At 42.3% G+C, this 25,140-nt stretch overlaps 1 long non-coding RNA gene across 1 annotated transcript; it reads left to right on the plus strand.

The window, feature by feature from the left end:
• The first annotated feature begins 3,037 nt into the window (after positions 1-3,037).
• Positions 3,038-25,140, plus strand: LOC108490260. The gene is made up of 4 exons (XR_001872208.1): positions 3,038-3,107; positions 3,354-3,521; positions 4,368-4,511; positions 25,030-25,140. It is a non-coding gene; the product is annotated as an uncharacterized LOC108490260 (long non-coding RNA).

The following is a 25,140-nucleotide window of genomic DNA, read 5'->3' on the forward strand; positions in this document are numbered from 1 at the left end:
TACAAGATATAGGTATAGGAAAGGACTTTCTAAACCGCACAACAATTGCTCAGGAAATAAGGTCAAGAATCAACAAATGGGACCTCATTAAACTAAAACGATTCTGTCCATCAAAAGAAGCAACAGAAGTAAAGAGAAAACCCACAGCGTGGGAAAAAATCTTCACCAGTGATACATCTGACAGAGGTTTAACATCCAGAATATATGAAGAACTCAAAACACCAAGAATCAAGAAAGGAAGTAACCCAATTAAAAGATGGGCTAAGGATCTGAACAGCGAGTTTTCCAAAGAAGAAATAAAGATGGCTAAGAAGCATCTTAAAAGGTGTTCATTAGTAATTAGGGAAATGCAAATTAAAACCACTTTAAGATTTCATCTTACCACAGTCCGACGGGCTAAGATCAAGAGAACAGATGATACCAAATGTTGGAGAGGATGTGGGGAAAGGGGAACGCTCATCCACCGCTGGTGGGATTGCAAACTTATGCAACCCCTGTGGAAATCAGTGTGGAGAACACTTACAAGACTAAAAATGAACCTACCATTTGACCCAGTTATACCACTCCTTGGCATAAACCAAAAGGACTCATCCTATTGCAGAGACACTTGTACATCCATGTTTGTTGTGGCTGTTCTCACAATAGCTAAGAGAACAAAGCAACCTAAGTGTTCCTCAATTGAAGAGTGGATAATGAAAATGTGGTACATTTATACAATGGAGTTCTACTCAGTGGTAAATAAAGATTAAATCATGAAATTTTCAGGTAACTGGATGGAACTAGAAACTGTTGTACTAAGTGAAGTAACACAGACTCAGAAAAACAAATGGCATATGTTCTCCCTCATATGTGGATCCCAACATAAAGCACATTTTATTATAGAATTGAAATACACAGTTTCATGAAACCATTCAACAGACTAAGAAGCAGGTATAAATATGGGTGAAAATGGGCTTGTTGAGTTGTAAGGACTGAGGTAGCATCCCTTATGAGCTTGTTAGAAACACAGACTTGAAATCCCAGATAGTTTACATACACAGGAGAGTTTGAGAAGTGCCATTCCAGGCTACTCACTGCAAGAGTTTAGCTTAGACATTCTGCCACTCTGCACCTCAGTTTCCCCACCTGTAGATTATACAGAGTAGTTCCAGTCATCAATCTCTTACTCCTGACCTTGGGAACACCCTGGAAGGAGAAGGCTGTCTGTGCTGTAATAAATGCCACCAAATCTGTATCACAGAAAACTCAATATACATGCAAAGTGCCTCTGTTCTGTGATGGAATACTATGTCTTGAAAGGTGACATTTCTCCTGTGAAGAGCCATGCTGTGATAATTGGGTGGATCATTTGCCATCAGTTCTGGACACCAGGGAGCTGACATCAATAGAAAGAGATGAAAAGCATGTGATCTCAGCAGAGTAGCTGTAGTGATCTGGGAGGGGTGAACCCAGTAGAGGCAAAGTTGGAGAAATCAGAGCCCTGGGGTTCAGCTAAGCAGTGATTTAATAGAAGGAAGAATTACTTGGCAGCTGGGAGGTGTGGCATAAAACTCCACAAGGGAGCTAGTGCACTTGATGTGATTCAAAGGAGATTTAAACATGAGTTGAAGACAAACTTCAATGCAGGGTTTTCCATAAGAGCTGGAGAAGGATGTTGATCGCTTTAATCATGAGTTGGAAAAAAACCATGAGAGCTACATTAAGTCATTTGCCTCTGCTCCATGTGGAACTGGTGTGGGATAGAAAGGAGTCATATTTTTGCCCCCTTTTTGGACCATATTAGTGATGGAGCATCATCTTGCCTTTTCCTCCTCGGAGTCCTTGTTGGAGTCAGTTCAGTTACTTATACTTAGTCTGCCATGGTCTCTACTCATTAACTCTCCTCAAATGTTTTCTCAATCTTGGTATGCCTCAAAAGAACCTTTTCTCATTGATTGCTAGCCTGTGGCCTCCAGAGTTTTATCTACCGGACTTCTCTCTCCTTAGCTACTTCTTCAAAAATGCCAGAGCACAAATCACAGGTGCTGCTTGGAGCTAACAGCTGTTCCATGAAGCTGTTCCTTTTCAGTATCATGTCCTGCTAGTTTTTTTTTTTTTTTTTTTTTTAAACAAGCACTACAGACGTGCAGAGAACCCAAAAGCTAGCACTCCAAGTGGTACAAAAAAGAATGGATTGGGGTAAGTCAATAACAGTGTAATGAACTCTTGCATAATTCAGAGGAGTTTATGTCGCTGTCACCTCTGTTGAGACATTTGAAGGAAATGAGTTCACAGGGTTCTTGCCCCTTTAGAATGACATTTCCCATGCTGCTCCTTCTTTCATCAATCTAGGAAGAATGGACTTTAGTCTTTTTAGACTCAGTGGTTGAATGGCTATTCTAATAGGCTTGCTTTTTGTTACTGAGATTGACACCATGACCCAAAGCAGGGAGGAATGAGCTTATTTGGTTTATACTCCAGATCATAGTCCATCACAGAGTGAAATCAGGGCAGGAACTGAAGCAGAAAGCATGGAGGAACACTGCTTACTGGCTTGCTCTCTGTCTTATTCTCAGATACCTCTCTTATACATCCCAGATCCCCCTACCTAGGGACAGTGCTGCCCACAGTGGGCAGGACCCTCCCACATCAATCATCAGTTGAGACAATCTCTCACAGACATAGCTACAGGCCCATCTGATCAAGGAAATTCTTCAGCTGAGGTTCCCTCTTCCCAGTGACTCTAGGTTGTATCAAGTTGCAATAAAAACTAACCAGCACAGTTGTTTTGCAGAAGTGCTATTAAAGAGTTCTCTGATATCTTCATTATGGAGATACTCTGCTGTAGAAAATTAAACCCTTGGACTGGAGTTGGAAGACGTGAGTTCTGACTCATTAGCTAAGGAAAGTCACTTATCCTTTCTGAGTATCTGTTAACTTCCAAAATATGTTCCTCCTCTGTGAAATCCAGTTGCCTAGCTAGAGAGAGACTAACATCTCAGCATTCTTCAGAGTGCCTGTACTTTCATGACTGTTTTAACCAATGGAAGGTAAGAGGAGAAGGTGTGTGAGGAAGGTGGCTACCCTGAACTCTCTCTTAGGCATGATCCAGGATCCAGAGTGACAAGGTAAGACAATTTCTTGCTAACTTTGGGGAAATTTTTAATAATTTTGAGCAATATGTAATTTGATTAATAGAAAACATATGAATTAAATCAAGTGGGAAATGTTGGCAAACTTCAGTAGTTTCTGGCATGCTTAGAAGTTTATAGAAATGACATAGAGTTAAGTTGATCATGGAATGGGTAAACATTATATCAACTCATTATGTACATGACTGTACTGGCCAAAAGTTATCAGGATCTCTAATTTAGTCCATAGAAAGATTACAAGAATGAGATGTTCCTCAAAGATGAACAAATGATTGATGGTGATGACTGAATTGACTAAGTAGTGGCTGAAAGATATCTGAAGTAAACATGATTCCTTAAAGACAGTTTGAAGAAGACTTTGAAACCTGACTGTTGTCTGGAAATTTTCTGGTAAGAGCAAGAAAGGGCTAGTATCAAAATTGGCAGAGTGGGTGGTAAGAGGCTAGGTGGAAGAAAGATCTAAGCTAAAAAAGGGAATTTCAAAATGAAAAGGAGGTGAAAGTTGTTAGTAATGGGAATACATTGTACTGGACTTTAGTTATTTACTGTACATAGTCCAATTAAGATTGTCCTATATTCAAACTTCTGGTCCTGAAAAATAGGTAACACTGGAACTGTCTACTATTGTACATCTGCAGTGTGAATATTCATGCTTTAAATATGTTTAAGGTACTTTATTGTCAGGAGGATAGAAGAATAAATTCAAATAAATGAGGAAAATATATAAAGAGGAAAAAAAAGACATAGGTTCGTAATGCTCAGTTAATGTGTGAGGATATCCAATCTGTCAGTCACCAAGGAGATGACTCATAGCTACTCTGGGGCACAAAGCAGAGGAACAAACCAGAAAAGGCCTCATAGTGCCATGTGTGAGAGGGGTAGGTTGAGTCCTCTAGAAAGTAGGGCAGCATCTGCTAAAGGATGAGCAGTAACTCCACTCCTAGTCTAGAAATCCACAGAAACCCTCCAGTATGACATGAGGATGTGGGGACATTTACAGTTTTGGCACAGTGAAAATAGCAATTGTCACATTTCGAAGGCAAAATGTACCCAGCATGAGGCCCCAACAGGATCTGGCCCTGCAAAGTCTATGTGATGCTCACTAATTCAGAAACATCCTTGGCCTACATTGTCCTGTATTTGTGCCTTTGTAGCTTTACCCTAGCCATGTATCGGTTTCCTAAATTAAAGGATTATACCTCACTTTCCTTCTCTTTTCCTAAATGCCAAGTGCAGTGTTTTGACGTGGATGGTGTTTGATTGCTATCTGTGGGAATGAATCAGCCTTAGTTGAACTACAGGACCTGGGAGTTTTTCAAGACCATAAAGGAGTCATGGATTTCTAAACTGGCAAGAGCTGTTTTGTGGATGGAACACATGGTAAGTGTTTCTCCCTATCAAACAAGCAGGCTATTGTAGAAGCTAGAATGGAATACTTCCTGGTGGTGGGGTACTTCCTGGTGGTGGTAGTGGGGTAATAATGAGTGCAAGAGCAAGTGTGAGCTAAACTAAGCCCTTAGTTCAGAGAAACCACACAGGGTGCCTGGTGTATCCCAAACACTCCGAGCCTGGCATGGGAGGGAAAGCAGCCTTGTTACTTTGCTTATGTGAACTTTTGATTTGACTTTTGGACCAAGTGCTGTGAAGCTTCTGGAAAACTGTTTTTAGATGTCAAAGGAGAGAATTCTATTGAATCTTCCCAGCCTTGGGAGATTGGGAGGAAATGTATTCCCTCTACTTTGATCTCTTTAGCTGGAATGTCATGGTGGAGAACTCTCTGGTTCCCAGAGGCCTTAGCATTAGAATCTTTGATTAAATTAAGCATCACTACAAAAGAAAAAGAGCCTGATTTGTTAAGAACAACAAAATTAAAGGGAGCTTGCAGAGCCCTGTGGCAAATGCCCCAGCCATTCCATCAGCTCAGGCCTCATCTTCATTCTCAGCCACCTCGGGCTGAAAGAAGAAGGGGCCTATTATGCATCAAAAATGCCAAGGATCAATAATTCTTTTGAGTTGTTTATGCATCAGAGATTTCAACATGCCATGTTTTCATCATGTACTGTTTCAGGCCTTGAAGGAAGGCCTTCAGTCCCCAGCTCCTTTCTTCACTGTTCAAGGAAGCAAGGTTGTTCCTTGCTAATCTTGAAGTTCCAATGACACCAGGAGAGATGGCAAAGGTGGAGTTCCTGAAAGATCCTTTGACAATAGGACAAAAGACCCAGATCAGTGACTTTGAGCTTCTAGGATTGAAAAATGCCTATCATAGAGCAATGTAGTCTGAGCACATGGTCAATCCAGAACCCAGAAAGGGTCAGATCTAATTTAAAGAAATCCCTCAGTATACGGAACCCCAATAAATCACAAATGATTTTCCTCTAAAGGCTTGAGTAAAGCAGCCTTTCAGTGGCTTCATTTTTTCCCTTCTTTTCATAATAGCAACAAAAGGGACAATTAAAGATGGGGTGAAGAAACCCTTTTCTTCTGTGGTCAACAAACAATTTGGGCCAGTGTGACTGCTCAATGGCTAAAGGTGCTTGCAAACAAGCCTGTTGGCTTGAGGAATAGCCTGGGACCCATGTGATGGAAAAGTAATACTGACTTCCCCAAGTTATCCTCTGACCTACATACACATGTGCATGCTTATGTGTGTCCTCCTGTACACACACACACACACACACACACACACACACACACACACACACACACAAATAAATCTTTGCTGGTATAAATGTAGAAAATACTTAAGGCTCCAGCATCAAAGCAAAGAGCCATGGGTTTTTCTTTCATGGCAGGCAGAGGTTAGCTAGAAGCATTATTCTGCGCCCGGGCAACAGCTGGAACTGTGTTCAAAATTTTCCGCTTGCCTTTCTATTTTTATGTGGTCACTTTCTCATCCTGACCTGAGCCCTAGGAGGTTAGCCATTATAGGCTACATCACAGGGCTCTCTCATTTTTTGACACAAAAACCCCTCCACTAACAAGAGATCAAAGGGAGGGAAGAAAGGACATGGGCTGGGGAGCTTAGTCCTTGGCTCTTCCCTGTTGGCTACTACAGGTTGCTTGACTTCTATCCTAGGATCCTCCCTATAGTGTCACAGACTTTCTGGAGTATTCTGTAGGGTCCTTATCTCTTGGATTCAGTTAAGCCAAGCTAAATGCCTGAGACAGAGACGGAGAGACACATTTAAAAATAGAAGAGGACTGGGGAGGCAGCCTTGCAAGCACAAGGAGAGTTCAGTCTTCAGAACCCACAAAGAAATGTCAGGCTTGTCCCAGTGCTGAGGAGGCAGAGACAGGAAGATCCTTAGTGCCTGCTGGCTGGCCAGCCAGGCTAGACTATTTGATGAATTCCACGTCAGTGGGAAACCATGTTTTAACAAAAAGGTCTATAATACCTGAAGGATGACACCTGAGGTTGTCCTGTGGCTTCCACACACATGCTCACAAACAAACACATACAAATATATAGAAGAAAAAGTTTAAACCATGTGAATGATGGGATGGGTATAATAAAAGAAGATTCAAGGATGATAATAGGGTAACATAAGAAGAAACTTGTTGAAAACCTCTCTGAAATAAAAATAATTGATTTGGGTATAGAGGAGCATGGTATTTGGAGTTATGTGAGCTATGCGGGACAGCACATGGGGGTAAGATTGGGAACCATTTAGAGATGAAGTTCACAGACATTGTTTCAAAATCAAAGATGATGACAGCCAAAGGTTACAAGGTTTTGCTGTAGGATTTGCTATGAGCTCATGGACAGAGACAGCCCCTGCACTGTATCCTGTGTGAACAGTTTATTTGGAATACTGCAGTACTAAGGAAAATGTTGAGATAGCTCCTTTTCCAGTCTGTGTGTATGGACTCTGAATAAGTTCTGTGAGAGGCTTTTGTGGATGGAGGCTTTTTTTCTATCACCACCTGACTCCATTTTGTTAGAACAAACTTTTTGGTAACAGCAACTTTCACACAAGAGAAGGGGAGAGATATAGACAATGAGAGCTTTTGCATAAGATCTCTGCCAAGTAGAGGTGCTGGGCATGAAGGCATAACCAGAAAAGAGTGGGATAAGGGAGTTTCCCAGAATATGCAGGACAAGGGTCCTGTTGTTTTGGGGTTATGGGGCTTCCCATCAACCCCACCACAGAGATCTATGAGGGGAAAACTCTACTGGAGTAGGAGGGGAGAACAGACCACATCATGTCCAAACCAAAATTAGTAGTCTTACCCGCCACCATAGCTGTTACCCTAGGGTCCTCCATGGTGATGGTCATTGAGAAGGTGGGGGCTGAGGAGCCAGGGCTCCATCTGTCTTCAGCTGCCAGGCCCAGGATGTTGTTTACTGAACCCTGTAAAGCAGGCCAGGTTTGGGAGGTGAGTAGCCTACCTTGGCTCTGCAAAGAAGGGCAATCAGCCCTCCACTTACCTTGTTGCCTGCATTGAGGGCAGGGTCCAGGAGGCGGCCGCAGTTTTGGGCATTGCCTTGCCCAGTGTCTGGTGAGTCCATATTTGAAGCAGGGTCCTGGCAGTAGCCATTGAGCTCCACTGGTGTCTGTAGTCTTCTTTGGAGGAGCCCTTAAGACACCAGCCATCAGTTAGTACTTTTGTTTGGATAGGGTGAGTTTGTCTGCCTTCTCTTCCTCCCAGTTATTGAAGAATATGCCAGGTTTAACATGTCTCCCATGGGGGTTTCAGGACCTTTGTCTAGGTGTTTAAGTTTCTTTCTAATGTCTTGGGCTGATTGTAAGATAAAATGGTGGTTGAGCATAAGCCATCCCTCTCTGGACTCTGGTTCATACTTGGTATACTGAACTAGGGTGTCAGTCTCTCCATAAACTGAGCTGGGGTTTCAGTAGGACCCTGGGCAATCAATATAAGCTTTTCAAAGTTAACCATCTTAGGGGGCGAAGCTCTCTGAAGATCTGTTAGGAGGTAAGTGATCATGTGGTCCCTGGCTGCTCTACCTGGGGAAGGGCCTGCTTGGTCCTCCAGTGGGAGTTGGTAATTCCACCCAGGGTCTTGGAGGGGAACTGCCTCATCTCCAATAGGGTGAGTCTGGTTAGTAGAATCAAGCTCATTAGCATACTTCTGTGATGCTGTCCAGACCCTATGTCTCTCATCAGGTGTGAGGGTAGACTGGAGAATCACAAAGAGATCATGCCAGATTAGATCGTAGCTACTAGTGATATATTTGAATTTCTGTATGAAGTGTGTGGGATCAGTGGAGAAAGAGCTTATTCCATGCTTGAGATGAGACAGATGTCCAAGGGAGAAAGGGACATGGACGTTGATCACTCCTTCCACACCTGCCACCTCCCAGAGGGGAAAGACACCATAGGTAGGGGGCTGAGACTGGGTGTGGGAGCGAGTATGACTTGACACAGGAGATGGGTTGGGAGCAGGTAGACTTTGACCATGCCCTCCACTCTGGCCATCTCCCGAAGGGGGAAGATGGTGCGAGAGGCAGAGGGCTGAGCCTGGGCACAGGAGCAAGTATGGCAAGACATGGGGGATGGAGGGGGAAGGAAAGGGGAGGTCAGGGAAGCTTGGGGAGTCGGAGAATTAGGAGGGGTGTCCTGTTCGCAAGTGAGCATGGGAAGGCAGGAGGCATTCCCTGAGGTTGAGGTAGCAGTAGGAGTGGACATAGGAGAGATCAGTGGATTCTTGGTAGTAGAGGGTGAAATGAGGGAGAGTAGAGGCTGTTTGTTGAGAAGTTGCTTGAGATTGAGAAGCTGTTTGAGGCCTGGACTGTGTTCAAGTAGGGTAGAGCTGCCAGCAAGGGAAGGAGTGTGTGGCTTGGGGCAGTGGGGTGGAGGAGAAAGGGAAGACTGGCAGGTGGGGGTCTGAGACGGAGAAGGGAGGTGAGCTGGGTTGGATTCAGGGAGTGGAGGCAAAGGGGGATATGGTGAAGGTTGAGCAGGAGGAGGAGATAGCTGTGCCTTGGTTTGAAGGGAAGGAGGAGGTTGAGATTGAGTCCTATTTGGGAGATGCCCATCTGCTATATTGGGACCAAGGGCTGAGGTAGAGGAGTGTGGAGGGGGATCAGAGGGCTCCTGGGGAGTAGGGGTAGACAGGTGGAGATCATGTGGAATAGTTTTTGTGAGGAAGACTTGATGCGTGGAACAAGAAGTACAGAGGGAGGGTTAGGTCAAAGGTCAAAGAAGGCTTGGACATAGGAGAGCTCAGCCCTTTTGCCACTGCGCTGGCAGAAATTATCCAAATCTCTTAAAATGTTGAAGTCTAGGGCTCCTGCATCCAGCCAAACAGAGTCATTGTCTAGCCTGTATTGTGGCCAGGCAGTGGTGCACAGAAACTCTAAGCATTTTGGCTTGATTGTGTCAGAAAGTCCTAATTGCTTTAGAGACCCAAGAAGGCAAGCAAGATGTGTGAGACCTTCAGGTTTAGACTAAGAGGTTCCCTAATAGTGGCAGATCAGGTAGACAGCTATGAGAAAATACAGGAGGAACTGAGCAAGCAGGTAGAAAGAGGCAATGAGGATCCTCTCACTGCGAGGAATGGAGTCTGAGATGGTGGCCAGAAAGATGAAGGATGCAAGGAAGAGAAAAGCGGGAGGGAGGAGGAGGGAAGAGACATAGGCCATAGGTTGTTCCAAGCAAGAGTGTGTGGGACCAATCGTCAAGCAAAGCATCCCTTACTGATGAAGTCCTGAAACATGTTCCCTGTCCCTGGAGGCAGCACCCTGCAATCACCAGAGAGGGGAAAGAGTTCCTATCCCAGACAGGAAGGTAGGCATGTTCCTGTCTTGGGAAATGGCATCCCATAACCAGAAAAGGAAGGAGCTTTCTGAAACACTGGTGTGATTTTATGACTCAAGCAGAAAGCCCACGAGTGAGAGTGTGGCTTGGCCAGGCCGCAGAGTAGGAAATCGAATGTGGGGTGGACGGGGGTTAGGGAAGAGGGAGAGAGTCTGAGACCCAGTGGAAGCTGAGGGAACAGGAGCCTGAGGAGGGTGGGAGTGAGAGAGAAGAGCTCCGAATTGCAGAGTGCAAGAAAGCAAAAGTGAAAGTGTGGGGAGCGAGGAAACAGAGGGAGAGCGAGAGAGTCTGAGGCTTAGTGCAAGCTGTGCAAGGAAAAGGAGGAGCATGGAAACTTCCAGAGCCTGCCTTCCCCATTTTACCTTGTCTTAGGATCAGCCTTTGGACATGTCTCAGGTCAAGCCTGTGCCTTCATGGGATTGGCCTCCTCTTGGAGTTCTAGAGATTATAAGTAGAATGAGGAAAAGGGAGACTGATCTGTGGAGACAAATTTGAAAAGGTTTACATAGAACACTAATAAGACCTCAAGACAAGAGGCCTGAACTCCCTGCATAGGTAGGCTGCTAAGGACTCTGGGATTCGCCCCGCCCCCCAGCTGGAAAACCTTTTAGCAAGCTGGAAGAGGTCTGTGCTCCTTTAGAACTAGTCACTAGGACTGGGAGACTCTAAGAGAAAGGGTTTGAGAGAGACAGAGGGGCAATTCTACCCCTCAGGTATGCTTAGGCAGACACAGTAACTGTGCTGGACACTCTGGTTGAGGAGACCAGTGCTGCCCAGTGGCCTTGACTTTTGGTCCAGGAGTGACCTCCAAGTCAAAAGGAAGAAAACAGAGAAGTTGAGAAGGGGGGGGAGAGAGAGAGAGAGAGAGAGAGAGGAAGAGGAAAGGGTTTGAGAATGATGGAGGGGCACTCAGGTGGGCTTAGGCAGACATAGTAACCGTGCTGGACATTCAGCAGTTGCAGAGACCAGTGCTGCCCAGTGTCTTTGAGTTTTGGTCCGGGAGTGACCTCTGAGTCAAATCGAATAGAGAAGTTGAGAACAGAGGGAGGGAGGGAGAGAGAGAGAGAGAATAGAGAGGAGAAAAAGAATCAGGGTGTACCTCAAAGCCAAATCAGTGGTGCGCACAGGGGGCTGGTAGTGGAGGCCAGCCCAGTTGTTTATATGTGCGGCTCCAATGTCAGCATCCCGGGTTTCGGCACTATATGATAGCTAAACTGAGACACAGACAAGAACTCTGGTAGGGCATGATTTACTTGGAAGATCACATGGGATGGTTCTCAGCTCAAGAGTGAGGAAGCCACCATCTTGCAAGCTGCTAGCTGGGGTCTTTTATAGAGGCAGGAAAATAAAAATAGCTTCGGGGGAGGCTAAAAATAGAAACAGACTATGCTGACTCTGGGGGAAACAGACTATGCTGACTCATTCTGACTCAACTCTTGTTTATGAGAGGCCCCTGGGGCCTGTCTTGTGGGGCCTTTACTGCACTGGGAGAGGGTTGCTGCTGACCTGGACCCTAACAATTCCTTTGTATCTAAGATGGTCCTCATTTTCTAATTAATGTATGGTGTTCTAGTTGCTGGGATAAAATATTTGGATTAAAAGCAACTTGGAGGAGGAATTCTTTTATTTGACTTACACTTCCAAGTCACAGTTCATCACTGGGGGAAGTTAGGGCAGGAACTTGAAGCAGAAACCATGGAGAAATGCTACTTCCTGACTGGCTCACCATCAGGCTCATGCTTAGCTAGCATTCTTATACAGGCCAGGACCACGGTCTAGGGATGGTGCTACCCACAGTGGACTGGGTCCTCCTATATCAATTGACAGTCAAGACAATCCCCTATAGACATGGCCTTAGGCCAACCTGATCTAGGAAATTTCTCAGTTAAATTTTTTTTTCTCAGATGACTCTAGGCCCTGTCAATTGACAATTAAAAGTAATTGGGGCATATGGCATTTCACACTATGAGTTATCATAGCATATAAACCAAACAAAGGAAGAGCATTAGTATATTTTCCTGCTGTACATCAATATTGTGATATTACCATTCATGCTTAGACCAACCTTTTCATATCTCTGTGCAAATGCGTATATGTGTCTGACATAAATTATCCAAGGTAGGTTCAAAAGTATGAGTGCTTTTATTTGTATGTTTACTGCCATGTTATCCTCCAAGAAACAGACCATTTTATGTACACACCAATAAGTGTATGAGTGCTGGTGGTGAGGTTTTACTAACTTGAGACACCTAGGCATTACTATACGTAACATCTTACAAGACTGGGTATCATGAGACATAATATTTGTCTGTCCATAGGTGACTCTCACTTGATTCCTTCTCAATCAAAAATTTATTTTGGGATCAGTAGCTCCCACTTCTTACATGGATATTGAAAGGCCAAGTTAGGATGAAAAGAAAGAAAATATTACATGTAATAATCTTATTTTCTCTCTATACGTCTCCCAGGTTATCATACACCTCTGAAAGGTTTTGTTTTCTTTCCTTAAATGTGTAATTATATTAAGTTAATTTACATATTATTTTTTCTTTTTTAATTTGTTTCATTCTTTGACAAGTTCATATATGTTTATAATACATTCTAGTCTTTTTCAGCTTCTACTGCCTGCTCTCAACCCCCCACCCAAACCTTTTATTCTTTCCTGTATAAGTCCTCCTCCTACTCTCCCGTCTCTGGTTTTGTTTGTGATCCACTGAATTTAATTCGTGTAGCTTGCATGAACATGGGTAGGGGGTTTGTCAGTGGCTCTATCACTTAAGAAAATAACTCCCCCTCTCCCAGCAGCCATTCACTAGCCCCACGGGGAGTAGGGTCCCATGAATCCCTCTCATATCTATAATGGAATGTTGATAGGCCCCATCTTGTAGAGGTAACCACAGCCATTCTCTGTTCATGAGTGCAGTGGTGTTTTAGAGTTCTTTGGAGAAACAGAACCAGAAGTGTACATTAAAAGGGGATTTATTAGATTGGCTTACACAATATGGCCTGGGTAGTCGACCACTGACTGTCTTCACAAGGTGAGGCTGAGAATCAGGGCTCAGTCCATAAGATTGGGTGCCTCAGTACCACAATCTGGAGTTAATGGCCTGGAGGATTCCTGGAGACTATTGGTCTTCAGTCCATGTTAGAAGTCCAAAGTAGTTGGTATCAGCGAAGGAGTGTGACATCAGCAGCAATGGCAGCAATAGGGTAGATGAATTCTCCAGTGAGACGTGACATCAAGCTTATGAGAAGCAAAAACATTTTCTCTTTTAACCTCCTTATATCTATCTTGTTATCTGAGAGTGCTGCCTACATTTAGGTTATGTCTTTCCACTGTAATTAATGTGATCAAGAAAACCACTCACAAACCTTCTCAGAGGTTAAACTTAATCCAAACAATTCCTCTTAGGTATGCTTAAGAAGCTTATCTCTTTATCAATTTTAGATCCAGGCAAGTTGACAACCAAGATTCATCATTACAAATGACCATGTTACTTCCAGAGGACAGCATCTCACATAACTTCTCATCCTGTGGCTCATATATTACTCCTTTCTTCTCTGATGTTCCCTGAACCTTGGGGAGGGGGGTGATATAGATGCCATGTTTAGAGACCAGTTAGGAGTCTGCGCATTTAACCATTGCCGACTGTACACAGGAACTTCTTTCACCAAGGCTGAGGTCAACACTAATCTATATGTAAACATGAATATTTGGAAGGCAGTTTGACACCATGTCAGTTTAGCAAAACAACAGTAGTACATTCTTCCCCAGGGCCTATGACCTTCCTAGCTATGGGTTTTTGACCATCTTTAAGGTACCAAGCATGGATTCCCTCCTGTGGATTAGGCCTCCAATACAATTAGGAAGAAGTTGGCTATCCCTATAACACTCCTGCCATTATAGCATCAGTTGGCACATTGTGCCTGGAAAGTTGGTATCATAGCCTACAGGGTTCACAGCTGGTATGATAATTGAAGACGTCTCTCCCCTAGCAGCTTGAAGGATGCCTTCTGGCACTATCAAAGCTAGTCAGCAGGGAAGAAGTTTCCAGTTCAGTCCCTACTTGATTTCTGTATGTCCTTCAACCAAAGGATTGACACAGAATTTTATCTTTAGCTCATTCTAGCTTGTGTTCTTTTGCTATCTTTGCCCTTCATTGTTTCCTAGGTTTTCAAGACTAATCTGGCACTTTTATTTCAGTTTGTTGTAGTTAGGAAGGCAGAAAATGAACAAGTATAAAAGAAACCAATATAATTTCATAGCAAGAAGTGCTAAAAATAAAATGAGAAAATGATTAGAAGCATGTGTATTAGAGGTTGGGGACACACAAGGAGGGAGGGGCGGAGGAGCCAAACAAAGAGAGTGTGCAAAGAGCCTGCATGGGAAGGAGCGTCATACTTTTGAGATCAACAAGAAGCCAGCCAGACAAGGACCTAGCGAGCAAGGGAGCAGAAGGCAAGGGCCTCCTAGACCACTGCAGACAATCTGGATTCGATCGCACTAAATGAAGGGAGGCTGTTTGGAGGCACTAAATTGGAGAGTGATGTGCACTGGCTTATACTTTTAAAAGGTCATTCAGGGGACATGTGCTACTATGGGTGCTTCCCTCTCTCTCTGGCCCATTCTGTTAGAGGAATCTTTGCCCTGGGTCACAAGTGTTCTGTTTTACTACTTGGCATTGTGAAGCTACAAGCAAGTTGGTATAAAACTGTATGGTCTGTAGTCTTTTTATGTCTCCTTAGAGTCCTTCAATTCATTTCATGAAGATAGTTTAATTATATCAAGACATCGAGTACTAAAGTATTTTGAGTGTTAAAGGATTAGATGTCATTTGAAAACACTCATTGTTTTAGATGATGTTCGGGTATAGACCTACATTGCTGAACAGTTAGTCACTTCTCAGAGATTCCTGAAATGTTGCCATTCTATGAAAACTTAAGACATTTCAATGAAATCCTCTTCTTTCCCTTCTCTTTCAAATTTTTACTATATTTCTCATTGTTTAAAAGACATTGCAATAAAATCCACTTGATGGTGAATTATAATTAGAGACACAGTCTCTGAGGTTGCCAGATTCTGTTCTCTGCAAATCCATGAACGTTTCCCCAGTTCTCTGTTGGTGAATGTGGGTTCAGTTCGGGGAGGATTTCTGGCTGTTTCCCATTTATTCTCTGCACATTGACTGATGTGTATCAAGTTAATTGGTGGCTAATTCTATAATAGATGCATCCCAGGTGTTTAGCTTCACACTGTTTTCTGTACTTGGAGCTCTCCTCCCATCGTTAGTGATCTGCATACTGCATAAATGCCTAATCTCTTAGAAAGCACTGCCTTTCTCTCTGCTGGATACTCTGGATTAAAAACAAAGTTCTTCCTGACTACATTGTGTTATGTGTTAGAAATTTTGATTGTGCAAAATCCAAGTGTAAAGACTTGATTATTTTGTACTCAGATCTGAGAATATACGACTAAAGATATCAATCACATAATGCAAACACAGAAAGACTTTGGGAATTGCTAGAGAAAGAAAGGGAGGTGGCAAAGGAAATACAAACATAGTGAGGGCTGTAGTTCTGCTATTGTCTGCTGTGATTCTTAGACTACGCCCAATGCAATAGCCCAATGCAATCCTTATATGATGTCAGCCTCGCCTTTCATGTTTTACTTTATCTAGAGGTTTGGATTCCATTTCCTCAAGTTGAGATGCCAAACTCATTGATGCGTGGGTGGATGTGGGGTTTTCTGTTTGTTCATTTGTTGTCATATCTCAAGGCTTCAGCATTTCCTAATGATCTGTTATGACATCTTTTTAAATATTGCCTTGGGAAGCACACCCACCCTGAACCATCATATTTTAAACTACAGCAGACTGGGGCGTCAGCCTCCCTTCTTTCACTTTTCTTATCATTTGTTATGCTTTTGGATACTCTGTTTTTCTCACTATCTTTATTTTCTTTCCCTTTTAGAATGTGAACCACAAAAGTAGGGGTTTTGGTTACTCACATGTCCTGTGAACTCACTTAGAATAGTGCCTGGGACATAGCAGATCCTTCACAAATAACTGTTGAATATATGAATTAATGAATGCTATTTCATAATAAGAACCATAATGATTAGATGTCAAGATTCTTTATTATTTTGAGCATCTAATTAATTCTTCAGCACTTAATACTATGAACATTTTAGGATGTAATATACAATATATTTCCTTCTATCCTAAGTTTCAATACGGTGGTTTCTTTATCAACCACATACATTTTAGTCCTATTTTCTGTCTACCAAAGTCACAACACTAGCTTTTGTCTGGCTAATAGATGACTTGATCTAATTATGTGATGTCTTGATACCTTTTGTTGTGTGACACCTTCTGCTTTATTTTCATATTTATTTCATAGTACTAGCAGACGGCAATTAGGTACTTGATAATGAACTGTAAAATGCCATATGAATTTCCAACTTGTTTTAACAGTGTAAGCTGTTGGCTCTATTAGAGATGGCTATAACTCCTAAAGACTTATTTTCATGAGATATAAACCACTTGCCTGTTTAAATGTTGCCCTTTGTTTTCCCTGCCCCTAGTTTCTTCCTCTACCCCATTATCCACAACTTCACCAGTTTTCCTTCCTAAAGCTCGGTTCTGAGCACTTCATGATTATCTCAAAAGCTTTCACTTGTCCCCAGTGTCTACATAAACCAAGCATCAATTCTGAAGTCTCTTATTTAAAGCATTTTGATCATCACATGTTATCTCCATAGCCTTGTATCACATGCTTTTTCATATTCCTGGAAAGCCAGAAGGATCATTGCTTTCCTTCCTGAACTCTGAGCTTCTCTGATTCTGTAATCTGGCTCATGCTGATTCTTCTGACAAGGAATGCCCTGTGGCCTATCTGTCAAATACTTTTCATCTTTCAGAAGGCCACTATTCAAATGAAACTTCTTCTAATTAGATGTGGTTTTCTATGACTTTATACCTCTAACACATACCTGGTTTCTTTTAAATGCATGTTTTTGTGTGAATATGTGAAGTTTCCTTGCTCTACTGGATGCCCTTGTGGACAAGGATTAAAGAGAGGAGCTTTATGCATGATGCTGGTATGTGTATTCTATTGTTACACTGAATTGTGTGAATGGCTATACAAAGTAACTGAATCTTTTCCATCCTTTTATTTAGCTTTATCTCAAGAACATTTAATGCTCATCATAGGCTTGGAGGAATTACCTCATGAACTTGTCTTATAAATATGTAGTTTTCATTTACCATGAAAATGAAGTAAAAATAAAAATAATTGAAAGTATATGTAAGTACTTTTAAGATCTAAAAAGTAAAACAAATGTATACTATTTTTATTTTATAGCTTTATCACAGTGCCAGAAATATAATTGGCACTCCATAAATTTTTGCTGGATTAGATGAAACAGAAAATTAGCTGGATGTTTGAGTTGTAATGTAAGGCTTTTGCAGCTATTAGGCATTTCCTCTATGCCAGACACTTAAGCACATTTCTGAGCATATAAGAAGTAGGACTTTTTTTTTTTTTAACTTAAGAACCCTAATGTCTAGAGGGGAAGGAAACCATGTAAGTGATATTTTATTCTGCCACTATTGGCAGTATGCAGAAGTGTGGAATGTAAAAGAAAGGCAATTAACCTGTTTAAATGTTCAAGGAAGGCTTTCGGGAGACAATTTTAAGCTAAATCGTGAAGGATGCCTAAGAACTTAATGGAATATAAAAGATGGACAGTTGGGACTGGAGAGATGGCTCGGCAGTTAACAACACTGGCTGCTCTTGGAGAGGACCCAGGTTGAATTCCCAGCTTTTAGATGGTAGCTAACAACCATTCATAACCTCAGTTCTAGGTGATCTGATCCCCTCTGCTGGCCTCTGCAGGCATTGCATGCATGTGGTTTACTTACATACAAGCAGGCAAAACAAATAATAAATAAAAATTTAAAAAAATGGACAGGTGGGTGCATTTTGGTTAATGTACCAAGAAAATGGAATAACTTCAAAGACATAGTGATTGCAACTGCGTGATGTGTGTACAGAGTCACAAAGTCTTTGTTTTTATTGGAATGTATCATTGGAAGACAGAAATAGTGAAAATGGACTCTCTAAAGGGCAGGTTCAAGAAAAGTGAAGAACTTGGATTTCATCCTGTAGGCAAAGGAGAGGAGCATGTTATGGCTCAGATTTTCCTTCTGTGGCAGCAGTGAGGGGAGATTTGAGTGGGTTGTATTGAGGGCAGAGGGACTGATGAGTAGGTGAGGTTAACTGCCAAGACTAGGGAAATAGTCTGAGAGATGAGGGAGATTTTTAAAACTTTCTGATTTTCTATTTTTATTTTATGTGCATGAGTGTTTTACCTGCATGAAAAGTGTACCCCTGTGTGCAGTGCCTTTGGAGACCTGAAGAGGGTATCAGATCTCTTGGAACTGGAGTTACAGATGGTTGTTAGCCATCATATGGGTGCTGGAAATGAAATCCAGGTCCTCTACAAGAGCAACCAGTGCTCTTAAGTGCTTAGCTGTCTCTCTAGCTCTGGGAATTTTTGTTTTTTGAGAAACAATTAGAATGTAAGCTTGGTAGGATCCTGCTGATGGGTGAATATGTAGGGAGTGAGTATAAGGAGAAAGTCATCATGAGGGAGTGAGTGTAAGAGAGAAAGAAAGTCATCATGAGGCCTAGCTTTGTGTGCTGAGGGGCTAGATCAGGGTATCATCATTGATGGTCTTGGATATCTCATAAGGAAAATAGGTTTGGGGGAGAAATTGTAGGAGACATGAGTTCAGTGGTGTGTGCACTGAGATTAAGGAAACTCTGAGCTGAGTGGAAGCTGAGGATTAGAGATTGTGGAGTTCAGTGAGTGGTTAGCTAGATAATGCTATTCCTTGATAGTTAATGTAGTCATTAAAATTCTGAGAGTGGATGAGGTAGCACAGACAGATTCACATGTAGAGAGAGAAACTCAAAGGCCAAAGACAGAGAACCCAATGTAAATGGTGTGGCAAGAGATAAAAGATCACGTAAGAAGGCAGAGCCAAGAAGGTCTGGAACAAGTCAGGGAAACCAAAGTGATTAACAGAGTCAAAGAAGAAGGTAGGATCTAGTGCCTGACAAACCATCAAGTATAACAAAACAGGAACTTAAACATGCCTATTGGATTTGATTCTGTGGTGTTTCTGGGGACCTGTGTCAGAGGCATTTCAGAGAAGTGGCTGGGAACACACCAAATCGTCAGTGCCTGGGATGTGAATGGAAGGGGAAGGAGGCAGAAACAGTGAGTAGCTGGCCTGTGTAGGAAGGTCATTAACTAGAACCAAAGGAGAACTGAAGATGGAAGAGAGGAGGCTACACTAATGGAGAGGAATGGCAGAGAACATATTTGGAATATAAAGGTAGATTTTTATGTTATAGATGGATCATATCTAACTCCACAACTTCAGGTGTACAAACATACAAAGAAATTTTTTCTGTAGGGGAATGAATTTCTATATCAAACCTTCATATTTCCAGTAGAGAATAGTTTACGTTGCCTCCTTCAGGGTTTCCTTAAACAGTTCAGTTTTGTAGTGATTTTGACTTTCCCTCTTTAGTACTGATTGTAAATTCCAAGGAATGGGTTAGAAGAGTCTCTACTTATTACTCAGCTGCCCATACTGTGACTGCTGAAATGGTTGCATTTCTCTGTGATTCCTGTCTATCTCTTGTAATATCTAGCTTTCACACAGCATAAAAATCATATCAGGTTGTGCATTTTCGATGTGACTCTCAGCATTCTCCATGTCAATTAACACAATGCAACCTCTGCATGGGGTGCTGGAGTTTGAACCTGAAGTGGCTTCCAAAGACTCACATGAAAGCTTGGTCTCCAGCTTGTGGCTTTATTGGGAGATGATGGAAGCATTAGGAGATAGGGCCTACCGGGAGAAATGAGGTAATTTGATTTGTATCCTTACAAGTGATATATAAAAGTCAGTCCCCTTCCTCTGTATTTTTCTTTGTTTCCTGGATACTAAGAGGTAAACAGGCTTCCTTTGCCTTGTGCTTCTGCCCCGATGAACTAACTGACTGCAGGCTCAAAAGCGATTGGATCAAGTGATCAAGTGACCGTAGACTAAATTCTCTGAGCTATGAACCAAAATAAATTTTTCCTTCTCTTAAATTGTCTCCAGGATTTGTCAGAGCTGTGGAAAGATGGTATAGGCAGGATGTTTGGATGTTTCCTGCGCTACTCTGCAGCTGTGTCAGGGGAAACCTGTGGCTGGACACCCTCCACCCCAAGTTTCCTCCATTGCTCTACTGCTGTATTGACTGTGCTCAGTTATGTCATGGAATATGTATTCCACTATTCATTTATCTTGAAATAATTTATTTTATCATTTAACATATGTGAATTTCCTAATAGATGCTGTAATAAAATATGAAAAGGGATAATTCCACTAGTGTATTGCTCAGTTCTCACCAATGAAGCTTTCTTATACAACAGAGTGTTTGTGTCCCACAGTATGACTCCTGTATTAAACTTCACCCACCCATGGCTCAGAGACCATTGAGGAAGAGGAGGTGGAAAGACTGTAAGAGCCAGGGTTTGTTCATAGATATAGGGAAACAAAGGCTTTCAGGCCACTGGAAGCTTGCTCATGTGAACTTACGACAGTGGTAGCATCATGCACAAGACCTATGCTGACTCAATCAGACAAGAGCCCAACAAGGAACGAGGGAAATAGGTGGCAGGAACTGTTGACAGTTGATTGCTGCTGGGTAAGGGAGAGTAGATTTTCTTTAAAGTCTTTAGATAGGCTGACTAGACTCAAGTGGATGAACTTGCACTGAAGGACGTCTGTATACGAATACTTGAACAACTAGGACTTAACATATATGACAGAATTAATGAGGTCCAGGGTTGGGGGGCATAGATGGGGGAAGGAATCTAAATTTGATTAAGAACTATTGTATGAAATGCACAAAAACTCAATTAAAATATTAAAGACAAAAAGAGAAAGGGGATAATTCCTACCATGAAGGGCTGCCAATAGCTGAATGTGGTTTAGTACTGTGCTTCCATGTAAGAGCTCTGAAAGGCATGAGCAAAGTGCTATGTTATGTTCTGCTAGGGGCTCTCTGGGATAACTCACAGGGAGGTGACAACTGAGATGGCCCCTGAAGGTGATACTAGGATGAGAAGGAGGGGAGTGATAGTTCAGGTAATGATTCTTGCTTATATAGCATCAAGACTTGTGACAGTGCCATGTGCTTAGGAATGGTGAAGTATTGAGCATGGCTAGTCAATGGTTTGGGGGAAGAAGGGGAACCACAGAGATAGGTGGGGCTGGATTCTGAAAAGGTAACTATGCCAGTTTATACAAGGTAGAGTTTATGTGATAATCCAGGAGACAAAGACTCATATTCCTATTGCCTTCCTGTGCTGGTTAGTAGATAGGGGTTGAACTGAGGCTGAGGTGGAGACAGGAGGGCCAGTGAGGACCATGCTGGAGACCATGTGTAATAGCCTAGCTCTGAAATAACGAGATGCTTAATAAAGCAATGGCTGTGAGAATAGAGAAGAGGATCTGGAGAGGAAGGAAGAGGAGTCTGCAGTGTATTCATTTCCATCTGAAATAGGAGAGGCCCTTTAAAGGATAGGGAAGTGGGGAGCTCTTGGGCCAATGGCTGGATACACTCCATTACTAGACTTGTAGGGATGAGAGTGGAAATGTGTTTTTATGCATGTTTTATGTCTGAGGTGCTTTAGAGACACTAGATAGAACTGGAATGCAGGTAAGAAGTAGTGGAGAGTGATGAATGGGAGGTAAATAGAACTGGGAAAAATAAAATCAGGTTATAAAAGGACAGGATAATGAGAGATGGAGCTCTGTGTTTAACCAGCACTGACGGAGTTACTAAACAGAATTGGCAACCACAAGGATGTCTCTGAAAAGTAAGTGGAGTATGCGTGCACGAGAGAGAGAGAGAGAGAGAGAGAGAGAGAGAGAGAGAGAGAGAGAAAAGATGAGATGTTAGGGGAAAGCAAAAGATGGCAGGAGCGAGGAAGGGAAGGGAGCTGAGGTAGGGAAAAGGATTTGAGTGCGACAGGGAGGCAGGTCTGACTCCCAGGTGGGCGTAAAAAAAAATAGAGTGCGTGCGTGAGAGAGAGAGAGAGAGAGAGAGAGAGAGAGAGAGAGAGAGAGAGAGAGACAGAAAGAGAGACAGAGAGAGAGATGAAAGAAGGTTCTCAGGAGAACAGAATTTATTGCTGTCATGAGGCCCCAGGAAGAAAGGGTCAAGGCTTTGGGTCAGGCAATTAGGAGGCACCAAGTGCCCCAGGTAGAACCTCCACCTTCACAGTGGTGGAAAGAAGATGATAAGAGTTGAAGATGGGAGCCATGCATCTTGTCCTTAGAAGATAGTTGACAGGAACAGAAAATTAACCAACCAAACAAAATCAAGCCAAAATAAGGGGAAGAGGTTCATTTTCCTGTGAACTGAGGGCCTGTAATTACTGTATCTTTTCTTAGCATGGAGGAGGTTTTGAAGGAAAAGGAAGGATAAACAGAGAAGAGAGGGTATGAGATGCTGAGGACAGAAGAGAGGGCTGAAAATGGAGTAAGGTTCTAAACAGGATGGAAAAGGATAGACAAGCTCATTTGGCTACAGGGAAAGATATTAGATTAGGTATATTTAGACGAGTAAATAAAAGGAACTCCAAAAGACGAGTTAAGAGGATGTGTGTTGGTAACTTCTTTTCTAGGTAGGAAAAATGAGGGTGAACCAAGTAGAAAGAACACAGGTATTCATACGATGAGGGTTAGGGGTCACAGTCTCCATGTGGAGTGAGAAAGCATTTTAACTGACCCTCTAGGGACAAAATGAGGCTGTGACCCCTAACCAGGGGATCTACCAGAACCAGGAGGTGGGTCAGCCTACATTTATGCTGCTAAAAGACAAAGAATAACAACAGTAATAGTAGTAATTTACTATGTGCTAAGTTATGTAATATTTCACAGTAGTAATTTCAGAATAACATTTTACTGAATTCAGCTATGAGGTACATATTGTTTCCATTCCACACATGAGGAACTGGTTAGTACAAAATGGTCTATTCAAGTTTTCATAGGTAATGAATGTCAGTGTCAAAATACCAGCCTGTTCTTTCTGGGTCTCCATGTGGGGTGCTCAGTACCCACACTAGCCTGTCTCTAGTGGAGCTGAGCTTGCAGGAATGCTGCATCTTTTAGCTCAAATGCAAACCTATTCAGCTAGAAGACAGTTCTCATGTCTCTTTGGACTTCAGGAAACTTGTTTATGAAGTGTGAATGGCAGGTTGGGGTGTGTCATTAGGAGGTGACCTAAGTGATTTCAACATCTTCCCTGGCTCTGACGTGATTCTAACACACAGCATATATGCACAAAGAACTCATGACTCAGAGTCATGAAATAAAATGCAGCAATAGCCTGTGCCTCTGATGCTGGGAACTTGTGGATGATCATCTTATTTGCTATTGTTTTCAATACAATCTGAGATTCTAGGCCAGACAGCTAATATTTTATTCTTGACCACATTTAACTTTTACCACACTTGGTAGGAAATGGGATGATTAGAATTTCTTATTTTCTATAAAGTCCGTGTTCCTTTGTCCCTGATTTTGGCACTTTTGAGATCATGAGAGCTAGAAGGTACACTTTCTTGACCTTTTGCAGACTGCAATTTCTTTCAATCAGTGCATCAAGTGGACTGATGAAAGCTTCTATTTAGCCTGATTGGGGAACAGGTCATACTTGTCTGCAGATCGTCCTTGCTGGATACCTTATGATTATAGTACATTTCCTCCTTGGGCACATGTTTTGCATCACTGACTCTGAGCTCAATACCTCTCACTTTTATGAATCTGGAAATGATTCTTAGAAAGAAACATTCTCCGATCAGCTTAGGAATTTTCAGTTACTGTGCTTTGGAACAGAAATGAACTTTTTATTGGGAAGAAATGCAGGACTTTTCATCTCTGCGTGGATGGATGGTGATTTTGTTGTGAGTTTGCTCCTTAGAAAGTAGTCTCGTGCTAATTTTTATATATAAGTGACACACAGTGGGTCAGAAAATCTGGTAGGAAATTTAGGAATGTATTTCTGAGTATGTTATAGTCAAGTAACACACTCAAATCACCTGTGGAGATTTATGCATATTTTATTAAGCCAGATAGACAGACTACTTTTATGTTTGACATATTAACTATGATTTTATCAGCAATGCTTGTAATTGCATGGAGCTAACACAGCAAAGGGAAGTCCTCACAGGTATTTCCAGAAGTTAGAGTTTGCCCAGGCACCAATTCAAGAGACTGGTACTAAAGTGTCAGAGTTCTAGGCAATGGGTGTTCCTTCTTTAATCATCAGGAGGACCCGTGACTTCCTAGGTGTTGCTTCAAGTGCAACTCTACTTCTTTGTCCTCCATTTACCTTGTAACTTTCCTACCTTTAATTATTTCTCATGGATTGATTGGCAAAGAAGTCATGTTAGGAAAGAGCATAAGCATCCAATTTATACTTTCCTCCATATCTATCTCCTATGTGAACTGTATACCATAGGAATTTTGACCTGTGGTCTCTTCTCTTCACAGAGCCACAGTTTAGTGTCAGGGGCAGGTAAAGACATAAGCGCCTTTGTGATGTTCCCCATAGGCTCATGTATTTAAACAATGGTGGTGTTACTTGTGGGGCTTCAAGAGGTGTGGCCTTGCTGGAGGAAGTATGTCACTGGGGCTGGGCTCTGAGAGTTCATAGCCTCATCCCACTTCTGGTTCACTCTCTCTGCTGTTTTTGCTGTTGAAGATGTGAACTCTCAGCACCATGCTCCAGCTAACATGCTTGCATTCTGTCTTGGCTTCCCATCATGATGGACTCTTATCCTTCTGGAACTGTAAGCTTAAATAATTTTTTTTTCTTCTATAAGCTACCTTGGTCATGGTGCTTTATCACAGCAACAAAAAAGTAACTAATACAAGTTTGACTACCAAGTAACTCTAATGTATAACTAGGATATTGTGAAAATACTGAAACATGAGAGATCAGTGTTTCTGCAATAACAAATAATTTCCACTTCTGTTTCCTTTCAGAAACATCCTTAGGCTAGTAGCTTTGGTCTGTCTCCCCACCATGTGAGGAGGTGAAGACTGGTGGATTTGGGAGAAGGGGCTCAGCCCAGTGTGTCTCTGCAGTGTGTTGAG

The sequence above is a fragment of the Nannospalax galili genome, unplaced genomic scaffold (assembly GCF_000622305.1).
Source record: "Nannospalax galili isolate Female #2095 unplaced genomic scaffold, S.galili_v1.0 scaffold388, whole genome shotgun sequence".
Lineage (NCBI taxonomy): Eukaryota > Metazoa > Chordata > Mammalia > Rodentia > Spalacidae > Nannospalax > Nannospalax galili.